Here is a 15739-nt window from a genome sequence, read left to right as displayed (position 1 = left end):
GTTGCAGTGAATTGGGGTTACTCTCTAGTTGCAGTTTACGGGCTTCTCAGTGTGGTGGTTTCCCTTGTTGTAGAGCATGGGCTCTAGTCACAGGCTTCAGTAGTTGCAGTTCCCAAGCTCTAGAGCACAGGCTCAGTAGTTGTGGTGCGTGGGTTTACTTGTTCCAGGGCATGAGGGATCTTCCCCAATGAGGGACGGACCCCATATCTCCTGCAGTGGCTGGAGGATTCTTTACCGACAAGCCACCAGGAAAGCTTGTATTAATTCTTTAACACTTGCATGCTAATCACTGGTTTTTAACAGAATGAAGATGGACTTAGGCTTCAAGCCTTGAAGAATAGGATCTGGTGAGTTTAGACTTAATTTTATTTCTGTTAAGTCACTAGAAATAAAAATATGAAGTCAATCCTAGTTCAAGGTGATGAACAGGTAAGTAAAAAACCTTGAGGCTGCCACTACACCTAATAGTTGAACACTTCTTGTTCTGAAACTCAGGGATTTGATAAAAATTCTTGTTGTGTTCAAAACGGGGGGACAGAAATACTAAATAAGAGACGTAACCCCAAGACTTGGATTTTATCTCTTTAGCCACACTGACTCTTAAGCGGGGTTGGTTGCTTTAAAAAGCCACATGTAACAACAATCAGTTTGTAGACACCGGACAGCTGTGGTCAGCAGGCCTGGTGTGAATTCACAAGTCAGCTCAAAGCCAGGTCAAGAGGATATTCTAGATGCTGGCTGTTACCATTCAAATGCCAATTAGACATTCACGGATTACGCAACCCTGGACAAGCTGTGTGACCTGGCCAGATCTCAGTATGCTCATCTATAAAATGCGTGTGAGGACATCCCTGGAAGACCAGTGGTTAAGACTTTGCCTTCCAATGTTGGCGGCAGTACAGGTTTGATTCCCTAGTCAGGGAGATAAGGTTCCACATGACTTGTAGTCAAAACACCAAAAGGTTTTAAAAGAAGGACAATAAAGCAATATTACAACAAATTCAGTAAAGACTTTAAAAAATGTTCACACTTAAAGAAAATATATTATTAATAAGAAGCCCAGTGAGAAGTTAGGCAGCAACCTGCTTTCATTCTATGTATACATAGAACATAACTATGTATCAATTGCTGTTCAAGGCACCAGCAGGGAGCAGAAGGGACTCCCCAGAGAGCTGCAATTCTGGTGGTGATTTTCACTCCCTGGGTTCCAAAGACATGAACCTGAACATCACTCGAGAGCGCTCTCATCCGACAGCAAGGATATCTGCAAGGTTTCAGTTCAGTTCAGTTCAGTTCAGTCGCTCAGTCGTGTCCGACTCTCCGCGACCCCATGAATCACAGCACGCCAGGCCTCCCTGTCCATCACCAACTCCCGGAGTACACTCAAACTCATGTCCACAGAGTCGGTGATGCCATCCAGCCATCTCATTCTCCGTCGTCCCCTTCTCCTCCCGCCCCCAACCTTTCCCAGCATCAGAGTCTTTTCCAGTGAGTCAACTCGTCTCATGAGGTGGCCAAAGTATTGGAGTTTCAGCTTTAGCATCAGTCCCTCCAATGAACATCCAGGATTGATCTCCTTTAGAATGGACTGGTTGGATCTCCTTGCAGTATAAGGGACTCTCAAGAGTCTTCTCCAACACCACAGTTCAAAAGCATCGATTCTTCGGCGATCAGCTTTCTTCACAGTCCAACTCTCACATCCATACATGACCACGGGAAAAACCATTGCCTTGACTAGACGGACCTTGGTCGGCAAAGTAATGTCTCTGCTTTTTAATATACTATCAAGGTTGGTCATAACTTTCCTTCCAAGGAGCAAGCGTCTTTTAATTTCATGGCTGCAATCAGCATCTGCAGTGATTTTGGAGCCCAAAAAAACAAAGTCTGACACTGTTTCCACTGTTTTTCCATCTATTTCCCATGAAGTGATGGGACCAGATGCCATGATCTTTGTTTTCTGAATGTTGAGCTTCAAGCCAACCTTTTCACTCTCCTCTTTCACTTTCATCAAGAGGCTTTTGAGTTCCTCTTCACTTTCTGCCATAAGGGTAGTGTCATCTGCATATCTGAGGTTATTGATATTTCTCCCAGCAATCTTGATTCCAGCTTGTGCTTCTTCCAGCCCAGCGTTCCTCATGATGTACTCTGCATATAAGTTAAATAAGCAAGGTGACAATATACAACCTTGACGCACTCCTTTTCCTATTTGGAACCAGTCTGTTGTTCCATGACCGGTTCTAACTGTTGCTTCCTGACCTGCATACAGGTTTCTCAAGAGGCAGGTCAGGTGGTCTGGGATTCCCATCTCTTTCAGAATTTTCCACAGTTTATTGTGATCCACACAGTCAAAGGCTTTGGCATAGTCAATGAAGCAGAAATAGATGTTTTTCTGAAACTTACTTGCCCAAATTCAACAGTGAGCATAAAAGCACTTGGCAAATTAAGAGAGAAGTAGAGAGGAGGGCTGGGGTGGTGGATGGGATACATTGGGAATCTGGGATTAGCAGATGCAAACTATTACACATAGAATAAACAATAAGGTCCTCCTGATAGCACAGGGAACTACAATCAATATCCTGAGATAAACCATAATGGAAAGGGATGTGAAAAAGTATATGTGAATATAACTGAATCATTTTCTTATAGAGTAGAAATTAACAGAACATTGTACACCACCTATACTTCAATATAATAAATTTTAAAAGACAGAAGACAGAACCTAAATGGAGAGTGTGCCCACAAGTGAACACACAGCAGGCAAGCCTGCCCACCACATCCCTAACAAGGAACATGCCAAGAGGACAGGCGAGTTGAGGAGGGACTCCACCACTTCCTGGTCCCCTTTAATTCCTGCAAATATCCAAGGCTGGTCCTCCCCTATCACGCAACTGGCACTCACGTGGCTAGTGTACTTGGTGGTCTCTGCATCGTCATCAGCTGAAGCGGTGGTGATGGGCTGCCCTGACGGAGGATGCAAGGGTGCTTGTGGAACCTGAGCTGGTGACCAGGGGAGACAACAAGGTGCTGGTCACCGGGGTGATGGTGGAGGTGGATGGGTTCTGTGTGATCACTTTCTGCTGGACAGCAGGGAAAGCAAAAGTTCTTGGTCACCCCACTGCCTGGGGAAGGCGGTCCCCGCTCGAAGATGTGGTGGGAGCAGGGCCCAATCCACACTCTTTGAGTTTCTCTGCTTTCAAGGGACAAAGATTCTCCCATTGGCCAAACTTGAGCAAGGCTCCATGGAGTCCTTTCTCAGCAAGGCCTACACCTGGGTCTTTAAGGAGTAACACAGTTTCCAACAGCTCAAGGCTGCATCCCTAGGATGAACCCCACCCCTTTAAAGTCCCCACCTAAGAAAACTCACGATAATCACGATAACGTGATCACTGACCTAGAGCCAGACATCTTGGAATGTGAAGTCAAGCGGGCCTTAGAAAGCATCACTACGAACAAAGCTAGTGGAGGTGATGGAATTCCAATTGAGCTATTTCAAAACTTGAAAGATGATGCTGTGAAAGTGCTGCACTCAACATGCCAGCAAATTTGGAAAACTCAGCAGTGGCCACAGGACCGGAAAAGGTCAGTCTTCATTCCAATCCCAAAGAAAGGCAAGGCCAAAGAATGCTCAAACTACTGCACAATTGGACTTATCTCACATGCTAGTAAAGTCATGCTCAAAATTCTCCAAGCCAGGCTTCAGCAATATGTGAACCGTGAACTCCCAGATGTTTTAGAAAAGGCAGAGGCACCAGAGATCAACTTGCCAACATCCGCTGGATCATGGAGAAAGCAAGAGATTTCCAGTAAAACATCTATTTCTGCTTCATTGACTATGCCAAAGCCTTTGACTGTGTGGATCACAATAAACTGTGGAAACTTCTGAAAGAGACGGGAATACCAGACCACCTGACCTGCCTCTTGAGAAACCTGTATGCAGGTCAAGAAGCAACAGTCAGAACTGGACATGGAACAACAGACTGGTTCCAAATAGGAAAAGGAGTATACAGTATAATGTTGTATACTGTCACCCTGCTTATTTAACTTATATGTAGAGTACATCATGAGGAACGCTGGGCTGGAGGAAGCACAAGCTGGAATCAAGATTGCTGGGAGAAATATCAATATCCTCAGATATTCAGATGACATCACCCTTATGGCAGAAAGTGAAGAGGAACTCAAAAGCCTCTTCATGAAAGTGAAAGAGGAGAGTGAAAAGGTTGGCTTGAAACTCAACATTCAGAAAGCAATCATCATGGCATCTGGTCCCATCACTTCATGGGAAATAGATGGGGAATCAGTGGAAACAGTGTCAGACTTTATTTTTTGGGACTCCAAAATCACTGCGGATGCTGACTGCAGCCAGGAAATTAAAAGACGCTTACTCCTTGGAAGGAAAGTTATAACCAAACCAGATAGTATATTAAAAAGCAGAGACATTACTTTGCCAACCAAGGTCCGTCTAGTCAAGGCTATGGTTTTTCCTGTGGTCATGTATGGATGTGAGACTTGGACTGTGAAGAAAGCTGATCGCCGAAGAATTGATGCTTTTGAACTGTGGTACTGGAGAAGACCCTGTTCCTTGTACTGCAAGGAGATCCAACCAGTCCATTCTAAAGGAGATCAATCCAGGGTGTCCATTGGAAGGACTGATTCTAAAGCTGAAACTGCAACACTTTGGCCACCTCATGCGACAAGTTGACTCACTGGAAAAGACTCCGATGCTGGGAAGGATTGCGGGCGGGAGGAGACGGGGACGACAGAGAATGAGATGGCTGGATGGCATCACCGACTCGATGGACATGAGTTTGAATGAACTCCGGGTGTTGGTGCTGGACAGGGAGGCCTGGCGTGCTGTGATTCATGGGGTTGCAAAGAGTCGGATACGACTGAGCAACTGAAGTGAACTGAAGAAAACTCAAGGCTGCCAATAGAATGGCCTGCTTGATCCAGTCAACACCTAACGATAGGGCCCACTGCCCAGTCTCTATGGGAGGGCAGAAGCCTACCTTTAAGAGGGAACAGAGTTAGCAAACCCAGATATTTCACATGGACCAACACCCTCTTCCCACTTTTTGTAAAACTTTCATTTTCTGACTCTATAGAGTCCCCATGATTCCCACTCCCTATTCCCAAATGCTCCCTTTAAAACTCCAGTGCCCTGTGTACACACTGGAGTTGACTTCAGTTCATGCTGGACATTTTGCCCTATGGCAACAGTAAACAGCAGATTAAAATCTATCCTAACTACTTCATCTAAAGGCCAGTTTTATTTATCTTTAACAGGACAATCTGGGAATTAGGAACCATACCATCAATGAGTTCCTTCTTGCCAACTCCCAAGTTCCCCTGGAAGGATCATTATACTTCAGTTCAGTTCAGTCGCTCAGTCGTGTCTGACTCTTTGCGACCCCATGAATCACAGCACGCCAGGCCTCCTGTCCATCACCAACTCCTGGAATTCACTCAAACTCAGGTCCATCAAGTCGGTGATGCCATCCAGCCACCTCATTCTCTGTTGTCCCCTTCTCCTCCCGCCCCCAATCCCTGCCAGCATCAGAGTATTTTCCAGTGAGTCAACTCTTTGCATGAGGTGGCCAAAGTATTGGAGCTTCAGCTTTAGCATCAGGCTTTCCAATGAACACCCAGGACTGTTCTTTTTTAGAATGGACTGGTTGTATCCCCTTGCAGTCCAATGTGTATATACACATACATAAATATATATGCATACATGAATTAGAAAAACATCTTATGGTTAACAATACCTCTGAGAAAGGGTGAAGAATGAAATAGAAAGTCAAAAAATACAGTAGATGTTTGTGCATTCAGGCATCCATTTCACCCCCTTCTAAGAAGACCTGTGTATAGCGTTTATAAAATGAAAAATGAAAAAGAAAAGTACAAAAACAAGCTGCAAAATAATTTTTCAGAATAATGCCAAATGGAATGTATCAGACCTCCAGAATACAGTGGCCAGGCAACCAAGGGTAACTAAATAAATAAAACAAGGACTATTTTTCCCCAGTCCATGCGGCAAAAAAGGAGCGGGTGCCATGGACAGCAGAGCGGGGAGGCACGGTACCTTTCACAGCCTGTCTCTTCTGATATCTCGTCCCCTGGGAAGACTGAGGCTGCTGTTGCTGGCTTTGCTGCTGCTGCTGGCGCTGCATCTTCTGCATGTGCCACTTTTGGGAGGACGTTTGAAACTTACTTGATGAGTTCCACAGAAGCTGCTGCACGGCTGGGGCAGTCTCCTTTGGTAAAATCGGCCTCTGCTTTTTCACCGGGTTACCCGTGGTGCTGGTGGTAGTGGTGGCGGAGGCTGCGGCAGCAGCAGCGGTCGGGCCGTGACCGTGCAGGTGGTGCTGGTGGGGGCCATGACACCAGCCGTGCGAGTTTGGGAGGATGAGCAGGTGAGGACCGGCATTTCCGGCGGAGACTGGCTGCCTGCTGTTGTGGATGGTGGAGCTTTACCTACAATGGAAGCCAACACATGAAAAAACGAAACAGAAAGTAGACGGGACTCAGGCTGACCTGCAGGGTCTCTAGGCCAGTGAGTTCTAGGTGACCATCCCAGGCTACCATGCCAAGGACCTCCCCGTGAATTAGCACATTCTCACTTTATATGCTTAGGCCACTTCTGCAGCATATTCTAGCTTAAAACATCAGTCTCCTTGGGTTAGGTGCTTGCTCACATTTGAGATACTTGCCAAGGCCTCTGGGGGACTGAGGTCAACATGACCCAGCCCCTGGCCTGGAGTTGCCCACCTGCTAGTCCATGACCCAGTGGATGAACAGAATCATTGCAAGTACCTTGTTTTACAAAGTTAGAGTTCAGTCAGCACTTTGAGAAAGACTTAGCCAAAGTCCATCTGGACATTAACAGGAACCCTTTCCTTGGCCAGGACACCTACAGAGCACATATCCCAAGGAATCAGACAGCCTCCCAAAGGCCAAAGCACTGAACAACAATGAATCACCAGAAAAAAAAAAAAAGAGTATTTTCTTCCATCTCTTCTAATTCCTTTCAGAATAGTCTCAGTGTGGTCTCGGAACCTTGATACCTAACGCTCAAGGGAACTCCACACCAAGGGCAGACTCATCGCCAGGATAATGGTATTTATGGAGAATTTAGAAGCCCTGCTTTTATTTTGACTGCAGTTATCCATAGTGCATCTTTTATGTAGAGCACAAAATACTGTTTACCTACTGCCTTGTAGTCAAGTTTACGTCCAAAATTGAGTTCAATTTAAGAGCTGCTGCTCCAGATAAAAAATATATTAAGGCAGTAATTGTACAAGCAGGTCTTGGGAATGACAAAAATAATGAATACAAGTGACTAGAGTTTGAAAAACGCTGCCGTTCGGAGTGTATCTACTGGGAGGAACTGAGTTATGAGGGTGGAGGGCAGGATTTCAACAGGCAGCAGGGAAAATTTGGAGGAGAACAGTTTTAGCCAAGACATGCCCAGGAATAGACAGAATTTTGGTGCGTGAGGACAGGCAGTGAGAAGGGCTGGCCGGAAGGCAGGTTAGAGCCAGAAGCACTGAACAGCGGAGAAGGGGTGACCACATGAGTATTCATCTGTGAGGGGAAGGGAGTCAGCTGTGACTGCAGGGGCCCCAGGCACAGGAGAGATGAACATGCACCCCCAGAGAGGACCCCCTCGGGTTCACACAAAAAACACTGGTGCCAGTCAGCATCCTTGATCTCAAACAACGTGCCTGGACATCTAACTCTTTTTAATAAGGACTGAAAGTGAAGTCGCTCAGTCGTGTCCAACTCTTTTGCAACCTCATAGACTGTAGCCCGCCAGGCTCCTCTGTCCATGGGATTTCCCAGGCAAGAATGCTGGAGTGGGTTGCCATTTGCTTCCCCAGGGGATCTTCCCGACCCAGCGAAAGAAATCTGGGCCCCCAGGATTGCACGCAGATTCTTTACTATCTGAGCCACCAAGGAAGCCCTTAATGACAACACCTTTTGTAGGGGCCCAGCATGCTTCTGCTGCATGACTCCATGCCTATCATTTTTAGATTTCTATCACCCAGAAAAGACAGGAGTTCTTGATTATTCTAGGGGAAATTTTCAGTTAACTGTCGGTCTGGGAAAACCAAGGAATGTGAAAGGGAAAGAGTGCTGACAGGCTGACTTTTCTTCCTGGGGGTGGGGCTGTCTTGGCGGTTACACAACTGTCTGGCCCTCTTGCTCCTCTGGGGAAGAATTCAGCCAAAGTCCTGGGCAAGAACACAGGGTGGGGCTGGGAGAAGATCTCTACCTAGAGTGAGGACACCCCTATCCTTGCCTAGGACAACCTTCCAGATATCGGTCACAGCCACTGCCCCTTCCCCTTGAGGGGGCAGAAGTGGCTTTGAGCTTGGCCTTTCTAAAAGGCAGAGATGCCACAGGCAAGGCTTCTCACCTGAAAAAGCAACTTTAGTGCCTCACTTTTCTGACATGTGATTAAAAAGTGTACTTTTCTTGTTGATTAGCTAGTCTGATACCTCCTTGGGCAAAGGACAACCACAAAAAGGTCCTTTCTCTCTCTCATCTTGCAAGAGCAGATAGCTGGCTTTGTAGCTTGTTGCTGCTCTGATAGAGTCCCACCGGAGCTCTTTTCCAAATTAAATCAAACAGACAAACAAACAACAACAACAAGAACAGAAGTATGCAATCTGAAAACATTCCAGGCTTGACACACTCTTGGGGGCTTTTAATTTAGACACGACAACATTCTAATTTCTAAAGGATACTGATGGTTTACTTGGGGCAAGGGGGAGTAAAGGCCATGGGAAATTTCATTTGTCCTAAAAATTTGGAAGGATATAATCACCTGCAGTCTCAAAAAGAAGTGACTTTCTTACAGGTCAACACTCCAAAAGCGACCCCACCCAACTAGCCTACTTATATCCGACTGAGGTTACTGTCTTGTACATTAAAAAAGGACTTTTTAAGAGAAGGCTGGAAATGACTGATGTGACACAGGTTAAGTGTAGCCAAGGTCCGGAAGTGAGTTCCCTTAGCCTCTACTCTGGGATCTCTAGCTAGAAAAAACAGCTTTCTGTTTGAGGATTCAGATTCTGTGTATAAGCTGCACTCGTAACTGAACATCAGCTGGAGGTCACCAAGCACTCTCCAAAATACCCATCACTTAATAAACTCATGAGTGAAACCACACCTTTGAAAAGATGCTCCACTGCAGTCTGACGTGAAGTCGATTCTTCAAGACCGAAATCACCCTCAGGTGGCTCTGGATTTCAGCCTCTGCGAAAGCCCCACACACTCAGAGGATCCTAGAGAAACTTCCTTCAGATACCAGTGAGAAAAGCTCAGCTTCATGTTATCAACTGGAATGCTTTTCCATTTAGGGGGGAAACACGAGTTCTTTTAAAGCACTCATATGTTTTTCCCTTTTCATTTCGACTGCCAGGAAACTCGGAGCCAAAACTGAAGCCTGACTTTGCTAATTCTGAAGGTTGAAATAGTTATTTTTGTATACAAACTTTCCCCCAGATCTCTCACTATTCTATTTTCAGCTTTCTCACTGTCATCATTTCCATTTTATCAGTATATCACAGATTCTTTCTGGAAGGGGTGATAAAACCCACAACCAAACAAAAGATCTATTTCAGAAAGAGCGGGATAGTATAAATGTGTCATTCATAGGAACACTGCCATCTGGGACCCAACAATTCCACAAACTTCATGGAATAAATGCTACTCCTGTTGCTTTCTACAGCATCAGGAGTGGTCCCTCAAACCACAACCCACACAGAATTGCGTGTTTCAGATGCCATTCACAATTTTAAGGGATGGGGTGGTGATCCCTCCTTCCTGACTGACTCAACTGCCTCTCTCTCTTCCTGCCCTGTGTCACTGAGATATTCCATCCTCTTTCAATTAACTGCAGGAACTGAGGTTCTGCAACAGTTCACAATGATACAAACGCAGAGGAAAAATGCTCAAAATCCATCCCCCTCTCCTGCTTTAAGCAGCCAGACTAAGTAAACCCCAGGGGACACAGAACTGAGAAGATAGCTCCTGTCAGAAGCTGTGTGTGTTGTCTGTTTAGTCACTAAGTTGTGTCCAACTCTTTTGTGACCCCATGGACTATATAGCCCACCAGACTCCTCTGTCCATGGAATTCTCCAGGCAAGACTACAGGAGTAGGTTGCCATTTCATTCAACAGGAGATCTTCCCAATCCAAGGATCAAATTCTTGTGTCTTGCATCGGCAGGTGGATCCTTTACCACTGAGCCACATAATTAAACCTGGCTATTCCTCTATGTAGCTCAGAAAGTCCAAGAGGTTTTAAGGCTACAATCTCCGATTTGTCCTTAGGCCATGTCTCTGCTGGGCCCTTAATTAATGCTTATCTTTCTTGGGCATATCATCACCCACTTGCCAAGCCAGCTGAGAAATTCGCTGACTGTTTCGTCAATGGGCTGAATATCCTTCAAATCACTCCTACATTCCACTGGGGGGTCTGCCAACATGCCTGGGGTGTGGCAGGTTTGAAAGCAGCCACTGCTGGTTCAGTCCCTAATAGCAGCAAAGGGGGAACTACTAAGACTCAGGCAGAAGTTCACAACTAGGGGAGATTTAGCTTTGTCAAGACACTTTTGAAGGCTGCCACTGGGTAGATGCTGCTGACATCCAGTTGGTAGAGGCCAGGGATACTGGTCTTTATAAACATCCTTCAATACCCAGGACAAAGAATTATCCAGCATAAAAAGTCAATAGCGCCAAGGTTGAGACACCTCAAGCCTATGTCACTTAAATGCAAATATGACAGAGTACGGGCTCAGGTGCACATCATACACTGCCCCTTGGATGTCTAGAGGCCTAAGGAACTCAGCAGCCTGGTGCCACCGACCCAAAAGGTCTTATATTCTAGTAAGAAAATGTATTTTGAGATGCATGGGCAGCGTGAGGGGAGGTAAGGGGGAATAAACTCATCAAGGTCTTTGAATCGAACACTTTTATCAGTTTCAGCCCTGTCCAATGTCTTCACATTGACAAACACTTTAGGCATATTGGAAAAGAAACTGCTTAGGTTCAAAATGACTTGACTGCTAGAAGCAACTATTACTTTCTAAGAGACTTCTTTCCCTGTGCTCAAAATCAATCACTTTGGGTATCAACAAGGTAAAAGGTGGGCAGGCACAGCTTAATTCCTTCTCCTGCTCAGTAACTAGCTAGGTGACCAGGAGCTAATCCAAGCTTTGTTGTGCCACACTTCATGATGTCAGAAAGTGACATGACACGTGATACTACAAATGGCAAGATGACATTCTAAAACCAAATCAAGAAACTAGAAACTGGTACAGCCACTCATCCTCCTGCTTGGGAGACAGTTCTTTGGCTTCCTTCCTAGGTTTTTGACCCTCCTATGCAGAATGGTCTTTTCCTAAATTTATGTCAAGTCCGCTCTTTGTGTTGGAGTCCAGGTCCAAATGTACTGTTGAGGATTCCGTCAATTCTTTCCCTTCAGCTTATCCTTTGTGGGATGAGGCAAGGGTTTTGCATTGTCTGAAAAGTCCTTCTCAAGCTGGGGGCTCGTCTTCTCCTAGACTGATCTTGGGTCCACTTTCTCACTGGCTGGTGACATGCTTTCAGCTCCTCTTCCATCTCCACTGGCTTCAGCAGTTTGGGCTTTTCTATTGACAGCAGATGGCTTTTTGCCCATCTGAGCCCCCTCTTTGTCTTCAGCACCTTCTGGCTCATTCTCGGACCTCTGCTTCTCATCACTGATAGAGTCACTTCTGCTACTATCTGACTTCTCATACTCCCCTGAATCACTGTGCTTGACAGCCATATAAACATATTCTGAGAATTCAAGCATGCCCAAATTAAACCAACCATCCAAAAAAAAAAAAAAAAAAAAACCCAGCATGTGGCGTAGTCACAGAATAAAGAGCAGGACCAAAAACCCACAAATATTTTCCATGCTCACTGCTAGAATTAAAAAACAAACAAACAAACAAACCACACATCACATCACACTGGCCTGGTGGGGTTAGCAGTAGACTTAAGTTGCATCTGACTACACGTGACAAATGGAACTTTCCTGGAGAGGGTTTCAGTTACTGACATTCAAAGATGACATGGGGCCAAACCACATGAATTCCTAATTTATCCAGAGCTAAATCTTGGCCGCACACATAGCACACTGGGACACAGAGAATGGGAGGAATGGAAGTGAATGCTACACAGGAGTTGGTAAAACTGATCCATTTTCAGTTCAGTTCAGTTCACTTCACTTCAGTCGCTCAGTCATGTCCGACTCTTTGTGACCCCATGAACCGCAGCATGCCCAGCCTCCCTGTCTATCACCACCCCCAGAGTTCACCCCAACCCATGTCCATTGAGTTGGGTGGTGCCATCCAACCATTTCATCCTCTGTTGTCCCTTTCTCCTCCTGCCGTCAATCTTTCCCAGCATCAGGGTCTTTTCAAATGAGTCAGCTCTTCGCATCAGGTGGCCAAAGAACTGGAGTTTCAGCTTCAACATCAGTCCTTCCAATGAACACCCAGGACTGATCTCCTTGAGGATGGACTGGTTGGATCTCCCTGCAGTCCAAGGGACTCTCAAGAGTCTTCTCCAACACCACAGTTCAAAAGCATCAATTCTTTGGTGCTCAGCTTTCTTTATAGTCCAACTCTCACGTGCATACATGATCACTGGGAAAAACCATAGCCTTGACTAGTTGGACCTTTGTGGTCAAAGTAATGTCTCTGCTTTTTAATATGCTGTCTAGGTTGGTCATAACTTCCCTTCCAAGGAGTAAGTGTCTTTGAATTTCATGGCTGCAGTCACCATCTGCAGTGATTTTGGAGCCCCCCAAAATAAAGTCAGCCACTGTTTCCACTGTTTCCCCATCTATTTGCCATGAAGTAATGGGACCGGATGCCATGATCTTAGTTTTCCAAATGTTGAGCAACTTTTTCACTCTCCTCTTTCACTTTCATCAAGAGGCTCTTTAGATCCTCTTCACTTTCTGCCGTAAGAGTAGTGTCATCTGCATATATGAGGTTATTGATATTTCTCCCAGCAATCTTGATTCCAGCTTGTGCTTCTATTTTACAGATTGGGGGAGGGGGAAAGAGGCCCTGAGAAATCACTTGTCCTGGGACACAAAGAAAACCGAGACAGAGAGACAAGGCCAGAGACACGGGCTCTTCCCACAAATTCCCAAAGCGTTAAGTTTTTTTTTATCAAAGAAACAAGCCAAGCTTTAAAGCAGGTGATGCAAACTCACAGCACATGAGCCACATGGGGCAAGCAGGCGTGTTATTTAGGAAGCAATGTTTTGACCCAATGTGCTCCAGTATTTTGTAATTTGTTGTTTTAAACTTAGCATATGCTGGCCAATTCACAAATCGGGAAGGTTCACACAGAAAATAAGATGTTAGGCTTGTCTGAAAGGGAAGAAGACCTGGCCATTCTGGGTCACTTGCCTGCAAGACTGGCTTGGGCTGAGAAATACTGGCCCCTTTCAGTTGGGGGAGCACTGTCTCCAGGTGGCCCAGCTGCCCAGCCCCCATCTGGCTCTCTGCCCTGAAGCAGAGTCAACCGCTGCTGTGCTTCTACTGTTTTTCTACTTGTATTTGAGTCCAGAGGAAAGTCACCCATTTCCATGTCTCAAGCAAAAGGAAAAATGGTAAAACACCAGGCGTGTCCTCCATATACAAGCAAAAATGGGCAAAAGTCTATTTCTAACAATAATTTCATTTAACCATTTATGTTTTCTGCTCCCTGTAGTGAGTGTCATCCATCTGCTGGTCAATAATCCGATACCCTACACTTTCGAAAAGAGGAAATCCCCATCAACTCTGTATCATCTTCCTTCTAGAGCAATGGTTGCCATGACGGGATCATGGAAGAGAAAATCGTAAAAGGTTACCCACAAACAGCCCAGCAGGATCAGGAGTGAACTACATCCACCTCCTCCAGGGCTCAAATTGGAAGAATCTAAAAACCAAATCTGGTTTAATTTCTGGATGTCAGGGCTTGTGCAGTTGGTAATTAAAGGTTGGACAACAGAATGACAAGCATGGCCACACACGCGTGGATACTGGAGCCCAAAGGAGGTGAATTCGGATCCTGCTCCTCTGCTTCTATTAGTTGTGTGACCCACTACGAGGGAGCTACCTCTCTGAGCCTCCGTTTCTTCCCCTGGACAATGGGTTCGATAACAGTATCAACCTTCCAGGACCATCTACGCACAGTGCAAGGGGCATACGAAGTCCTCCGTAAATCCTTATTAACAATAACAAACCGAGGACCTAGACCAGCTGCCTGCAAGAACCCAAGAAGACTACGAACTGCAAAATTTCATCCACGTCATTCAATGTCCTAACCAAATGGGCAACCCAGGAAGGAATGCTTTTGTTAGACAGCCTGGGTGACTCCCAGAGCACCCAATGACAAAGAAACCTCACCTTGGACTGGCTTTCTCTACTGAGACCCAGCCAGCTCCTATTTCCTTACAAATGCCCTCCTGACTTTATTTACCTCGTCAACAAACATTCTAGAGCATTACTAAGTGTATAAGACCAAGTATCTTGGAGAGGGCAAGTCTTTATAAGATCTTTATAAGACAAACCTCTCTGCCCTCATGGAGCTTCCAGTCTAGATTGGGAGGGATACCCACACACACAAAGGGACCACAGATGTTTTGGAACCATGAAGTACCCCCAGGAGGTGGGCAGACAGGGAGGGCAGTCAAGAAAGACTTCCTGGAGGAGGTGATGCCCAAGCTCAGCCTTAAGGATAGGTTTCGGGTAGGCAATGTAAAACGGCAGGCAGCATGGGGGCGAGGAAAGGAGGCAACAGATACAGAAGCAGGATGTATTTGCCAGGGGAAGGAGTGGGGCAGGGGCGTGGCCCAGCATGGAGGGGAAAGGTTTGTGTTGGACACATTGGACAACTGTGGGATACATGTGACCCTGAAATGAAGACACTGCCGTGTGCAGAAAAGCACACTGTAAAACTCAGGAGGCTCTTTCTGCTTCCAAATTTTCTTATAACTGGCACCTCGAGTCAGCAGGCTGCCACTCTCAAAGATCGTACTCTGACAAACTCAAAATACCCTCTGAACAGTTAACTAGCAAGTCTGAAATATTCTGCCAGGAGAAATATTTTTTGGTTGACCAAATGCGCCAAAGGTAAAACTGCTGCTAAAAAAGGAGCTGGGATTGGGCTTTCATTTCCACCAGGTGGTACCCCTAAAGACAGTAATGATGGTGATAATCATATAAACGAACCAAGACACACACCTCTTTGTGCTTTGCAACTCTCTATCGTCTTGCCAAGATTTAGCTGGAATCTGCTGTGAATCTGCCCCTTGGGGGAGAGGAGAGAGACAGGAGCAGACTGCAGCTGGACAGACTCAGCCAGATCCATCAGGTCCATCTCGGCCTTGCTTCAATCTTGAAGACACCACCACCCCCTCGTGAGATCAGGCACTGGAGGGAAATAGCGAATAACGCTCATCACTTGGCTTCTTCTAGAAAACACCTTTTGAGCCCAGGAGGAGAAACCCTTAAATATCTCTATCGTTTACCCCAACAATATTACCTACTCGACAGCCTGGGCTAACTTGGACATAAGAGGCTGAGAGAACATTTGGCGGGTTTCTACTGAACTATCGCCTGGGTCACTTTCAATATGGAAAATGCACAACCCCAGCCAGATGGTTGGTTTCCATGAAGCTCAGCATCACTGTGGATCCTCCATAGC

General features: G+C 45.9%; 1 pseudogene; it reads right to left on the bottom strand.

Annotated features, from left to right (window-relative positions):
- Positions 1–15739, bottom strand: part of LOC148773178 (MYND-type zinc finger-containing chromatin reader ZMYND8-like) — a 115575-nt pseudogene that overhangs the window by 92032 nt on the left and 7804 nt on the right.

The sequence above is a fragment of the Moschus berezovskii genome, chromosome Y (genome assembly GCF_049115385.1).
Source record: "Moschus berezovskii isolate FMDL1 chromosome Y, NW_MosBer_1.0, whole genome shotgun sequence".
NCBI lineage: Eukaryota > Metazoa > Chordata > Mammalia > Artiodactyla > Moschidae > Moschus > Moschus berezovskii.
This window is presented reverse-complemented; position numbering and strand designations above follow the sequence as displayed.